This window comes from Erpetoichthys calabaricus, chromosome 4 (assembly GCF_900747795.2).
Source record: "Erpetoichthys calabaricus chromosome 4, fErpCal1.3, whole genome shotgun sequence".
NCBI lineage: Eukaryota > Metazoa > Chordata > Cladistia > Polypteriformes > Polypteridae > Erpetoichthys > Erpetoichthys calabaricus.
In genome coordinates this window covers 311904563-311910750 of record NC_041397.2, presented here as the reverse complement: position 1 = coordinate 311910750, position 6188 = coordinate 311904563, and the positions used below count along the sequence as shown (strand labels likewise).

General features: G+C 39.2%; 1 protein-coding gene across 1 annotated transcript in view; it reads left to right on the top strand.

Moving 5' to 3' along the window:
* gabpa (GA binding protein transcription factor subunit alpha) overlaps positions 1 to 6188 on the top strand; it is a 60210-nt gene that overhangs the window by 1106 nt on the left and 52916 nt on the right. The window lies entirely within an intron of this gene.

The following is a 6188-nucleotide window of genomic DNA, read 5'->3' as shown; positions in this document are numbered from 1 at the left end:
TGTATGCACGTTCCGTGGCGCACATTTATCGCGGCGAATCGCCTTGAATATCCCCACGTCTCGCCGCCTAGGAATTGGCCGCGGCTTTATTGAATTCAACTTTGAGGGTGTACAGATTGGAACGAGGCCATGTGAAGGTTGCCTTACATTTTTACCAAAACACGAGGTAGGAGGCCTCGGCGGGAACAGGCGGCACAGGCCCGAGCTTCGGACTCGCCCACGAGAATGACGGATTAACTGTGTTGTGTTGACGGCCGGCGGTAACTTTTTGCTTCCGGCGCTGCCGCATTTTAAACTGCAAATACACCCGGTGGCAGATGATTAAGGGAAACATGCCTGGTTAGACACTGTTACAATGCAAAATGGGTTTATTTTAATGAATAGGTTGAAAATAGGATCTTGTACACCAGTAGGCCCAATCCTGGCACTAGATTTAACAAAATGGAAAACATTACATTAACCTACTTTCCAGTGCAAACGCGTTTATCCAAAGCGATTGACAAAACTGATCCGCATAGTCGAGTAAACATCAGTCTGGGGGACTGCTTGGGAACAAGTGCTATAGTGCAAGGTTTACAAAACACAAGCAAGTCACAATTTGTAGATAATCAAACCCAACAGTTGATATCCGTTAAACAGAAAGTCGCCGAACAAGAGGACAAAATTGATTGCCGTAAGTAAACACTTAAAAACAAAACACAAATTGCAGTTCCTACATAATTAACTTAATCTTTTCCCACATCTAACACAATTTTACTGAACAAGTGTCACCCAGTTCCATACTGTCCTGTTTATTTAGTGTTCCACGAGTTTAGGGAACAGTCGCACACCAGCCCCATTTCGTTTACTTGGGACAAGTAAAGTTCTATCCGTCCATCCACCCCTCTGCTGTAAGAACTGAGGTTTTAGTTGTCTGGCTCCTGTCTGTGCAGTTGTGATAAGCTAGTCAAAGGCCACGCCCACACTCCTAATTTCATTGCCCACGGTGATCTATTTTCATCCATCCATCCATTTTCCAACCCGCTGAATCCGAACACAGGGTCACTGGGGTCTGCTGGAGCCAATCCCAGCCAACACAGGGCACAAGGCAGGTGCCAACCCACCGCAGGACACACACCCACACACCAAGCACACACTAGGGCCAATTTAGAATCGCCAGTCCACCTAACCTGCATGTCTTTGGACTGTGGGAGGAAACCCACGCAGACACGGGGAGAACATGCAAACTCCACACAGGGAGGACCTGGGAAGCGAACCCAGGTCTCCCAACTGCGAGGCAGCAGCGCTACCCACTGTGCCACCATGCCACCCTGATCTATTTTCAAACCTGAAGAATTGTTATGTGATAACTTTGCATGGTGGGATCATTAATTTTTACAGTTAAACATTTTTAAGACAAAGGATATGGTTGTAGATCTCAATTGCCGGCTTCTACCGCCTCAACTTTAATTAAAGGGGAAAATGGTGGACATGCAATCATTTGTAAGTGGCTAAACTTTGATCTTCACACAGAGCAAATTTGTAAGAAGGGGCAGAACACCGCTTTTATCTTTTAGGAAACTCAGTAGTTTTAAAGTGGACAAAATGATAATGACACATTTTTAATAATATTCTTTGCATTTATATAGTGCTTTTCTCACTACTCAAAGCGCTCAGCAATTGCAGGTTAAGGGCCTTGCTCAAGGGTCCAACAGAGTAGAGTCCCTATTGGCATTTACGGGATTCGAACCGGCAACCTTCCGATTTCCTGTGCAGATCCCTAGCCTCAGAGCTCCGCCTTTTAAATTAAAAAAAAAAAAAAAAGTCATTTATTGAACCTGTTGTCACATTTTATTTGTGTGTTTGGCAAACAAGAGTTAAAGAATATAAACAATCTTAATAGAATTGTAAAAACCAGCAGTAAAATGAGTCTGACCTCCAGCACTGAGCTGTGTCACAAACAACTTAGAAAGAAGGCTGACTTGATTCGGTCAGACAGATGCCACCCTCTTTTATTTTTTTTTATTTTTTTTTTTCCTTAATTGTGCTAGCTAGACCAGAGGTCCCCAACTCCGGTCCTGGAGGGCTGCAGTGGATGCAGGTTTTCATTCTAACCCTTTTCTTAATTAGTGCACTGTTTTTGCTGCTAATTGACTCCTTTTCCTTTCATTTTAATTGACTTGTTTAAGATTTCCATCCATCCATTTTCCAACCCGCTGAATCCGAACACAGGGTCACAGGAGTCTGCTGGAGCCAAGCCCAGCCAACACAGGGCACAAGGCAGGAACCAATCCCGGGCAGGGTGCCAACCCACTGCATTGTTTAAGATTTGTTCCCCTGAATTTCTTCATTGTTACTCTGAATTGCTTTTCTTTCCTTAAATGGCACCCAAACAGAAATGAAACGTGAAGTGAGTGAGCCAACAGAATACCAGCTAAGTCAGGACCTCAAACTCTAAGCAGTTGCTTAATGAGGAGCCGATTCTTGTCGTTAAACTCGTTCTTTAATTCCATGGCTTGTTGCTGCTCTCATTGTGCAATAGCAGACATTTCCAAAATTGTTGATTTTTCTCTTTTCTAAGAGCTCTGGTAAATGTTTTGGGTGACCTGAGTAGACCAACATTCCTGAGACTTTCACCTTTCTTTATTTTCAGATATTGTATGATGAACACCAGTTGTTTTGGCTCATTCTGTATCTCATTATTGTTTGGCTGCTAATTAAGAAAAAAGAAAAAATTAAGAGGTCTGAGTCTTCAAGAACAAGTCAACTAAAATGAATTAAAAAAGTTAATTAGCAGCAAAACAGGTTATTAATTAAGAAAAGGGTTAGAATGAAAACCGGCAGCCACTGGGGTCCTCCAGGACCAGAGTTGGGGACCCCTGAGCTAGACGTTCCTAATTCTTGAGGTATAATTATAAATACGGATTACTATTTTCATATTGCAGTACGCATTTTTTAGCAAAACATATACTGTATGATACACACAAATAATAAACACGGTACAACTCTTTAAAAGAGCAGCAAATGTCTCAAATGTTCGTAAGGTGTTTATCAAGAAGACACAAGGCTAACAAATTTTTAGAAGTAATGAGCAGTCAACCAAAATGACACCATTTACATCTGTAATGGCTAACACGCTACAACACCCAAGTACTAAAGTTTTAGAAGTAAAAGAGAAATATTTTTTTCTTAAACTAACAAGTAGGCTGTTTACTACGCACCAATTTCAAATTCTTCTTTCTTTTTTTTTCCAGTTAAAAATGTCAGCTGCTATACTTAAGCTTGTGGTCGAAACTAAAGAACAAAATAAAAAGATCTGAATTCATTAAAGTCGCATTTCTTGCCATTCTGTCTAATAGAACAGGCAGACTTCTCGTATTCCCTTTTTGTCCATTTATTGCTCCATGTTCTGTACTGTTAAGGTTAATATTTCGATCGTCTCTCGCTCTTTGGACTTCCTGCTCTTTGTTCACACTACAGGCTGGCTCAACTACTGCAATAACCTCCCATAAAGGTGCAGTGCAGCTAGAGTACTATAAAGCTTAGAAAAGCCGGGACTGGAAAGATCAGTTTTTGTGATCAGCCAATGTACAGATCACCAATTGAGTCTTTTGTATTACAAATTAGTTGATTTAGATAGGTCGTCGATCGACCAGAGCATCCCATAATTAGGTTACGTCTAGGGATGCTGCTAAATGCTAATTAATGATTGCCTTTAACAGAACACAGAATAATAAATCTTTTATTAGTACAATGTTGAGTGTGTGTGTCTTTGCTTATTTTTTTAGTTTTTTTTTTTTTTTGTACTGATATAATGGGGCTTAAGAATTCTCTGGTTAGGTTAGGTAGACCATTTTTCCATTATGAGACTCGGAGCCTATCCCAGCAGCATTGGGCTCAGGGCAGGAAATGGCACTGTGGAAGATCTTTGCCATTTCAGAACTCGCTCACTTGAACCAAGTCAATTTTAAAGATGTTTTACATTGGGATGCCACAATACCAGAATTTTTTAATTTAACACCAATACCAGTGAAGGTTTACCATAATCAATACCTATTTGATAATAATGGCAAAAAGAGAAAATCCATTCAAAGGCTTTTTATTGAGAGTACCTCCGTTAGTGAAGTGAACAATGTCCTGCTTGTTTCTGTAATCTGCTCTGTAATAAAACACTAAGGTTTGTGTACCCAGGCCCTCAGAGCATTCTGATTGGTCAGTTCGGAGCATTCTGAGAGAGCTGCTTTAAAAGACAGAAAAGTATAAAACCTCAAATAATCTGGAAAGCAGGATTTACAGGAACACGCACTAGAAGATATGTCAGGAAAGGCGTAAGAGGCACACTAAGAGAGTCTCCTTCACAGACAAAGTACAAAATCTGAACAGGAGGCAAGAAAGGCACCTCAAAAATAATGACAGTCTGAGAAGTGAGGTTTACGGTAACACAATTGAGAGAGCAATGCAGAGGAAAGGCGCACGCCTGGCACACACAGGGCAAGAGAGAGGAAATATTTTTTTAATGATTCTATTGTCTTTTGACCGGTAATGTGGCTAGCAAAATATAAACTATTTGCATACTAATAGTAACCGCAGATTTAAAAATACTGGCATATCTAGTTACCCAACCTACATTTACATAAACTAGTATTGTCATGTATAAATGCAGGGCTTAAATTTTAATTTATGATGGGCATGGGGATTAAAAGCAAGTATGGCCGAGTGAGTCAATTCCAATGTAATTCAGGAATTTTTAATTTCAACAAACTGTTTAAAGCTGTTTTTTTTTTTTTTTTTTTTGTAGCAACATCTAGTTTGGCCAAAAATCACTCTGTTCATAAATTTTAAGATGAACTTCCTACAGCTGAAAAGTTTCCTAAAGAGAGCTCTGCATTACACATACAGACATGTGCTTGCTCTCTGTACATGCGACACATTACATGTGTTAAAAATAAGCATAACCGGTCACACAGGAAAAAACTTTCTGTAAAGTCAGATGATTAATAGGCATTCAAAGGCATCAGTGGACTAGTGGTAAAAGTAATAATACATTTTATTTATATAGCGCCTTTCCCATGGTCAAGGCACTTCAGAGTTTAAGAAAGAACGGTAGAGTATACAGTATATATAGCATTGTCCTTAACCAGGTAAATAAATAGAGAAGAGTAAGATAGTGAATTCAGAGCAAAGCCTAACAGACAACATAATTGATGGTCTCGCACACACACACACACACACACATATAGGTTACATGAGCATCTTGACAGAGATGTAAACCGAAAGAAAGGTAATATAGTCAAGTAGATCTAAAAGTCTTCCTGAACAGATGAGTTTTTAGTTGTTTTTTTAAAAGAATTCATGGAGTCAGCTACTGCTGGGCGGTATGACCAAAATTCTATATCATGGTATTTTTCAAAATTATCCCCGTTTCACGGTATTGGACGGTATTTTTTTTTTCCCATGCATGAGTGGATGTTAACCACATTTTCCACTGCAATTACTGGCTAAGAATCACCTATTCCACTGTCATGAGAACTGTACATTGTACAAAAAAAAAACCCCATTTTAATATGCACACAAGTATTAATACAGGTTTGCATGGCCCCGTAAAGTGATAGTTTTCAAGGGGGTGGCACTAATGAAGAGAAGTAATCACATTGCATGACAGATGCAGTCAAAATATAGAACCTTTTTATTGAGCAAATTTTGCAAACAACTTAAAGTAAAATTTTGATAACATATTGTCAACCATCCAGAGAAGCATTTAGACTTAGTAAAATATCCAGAGGTGCTTGTCAAAAGTTGTATTGCACTGAACATGTCTTAGAAAAGGAGTAAATAGTTAATATTTTTTGTAAACCAACTACACTTTCTGTTAATGTTAACAATCTCTGCCCACTGACATGTTAAAGTGACTTTTTAAACAACTTTACCATCATTAAACTGCATAATATTTAAACTAATAAATAATAACAACAATAAAATAAATAATACAGTAATCCCTCGCTATATCGCTCTTCACCTTTCGTGGCTTCACTCTATCGCGGATTTTATATGTAAGCATATTTAAATATATATCGCGGATTTTTTGCTGGTTCGCGGATTTCTGTGGACAATGGGTCTTTTAATTTCTGGTACATGCTTCCTCAGTTGATTTGCCCAGTTGATTTCATACAAGGGACGCTATTGGCAGATGGCTGAGAAGCTACCCAACT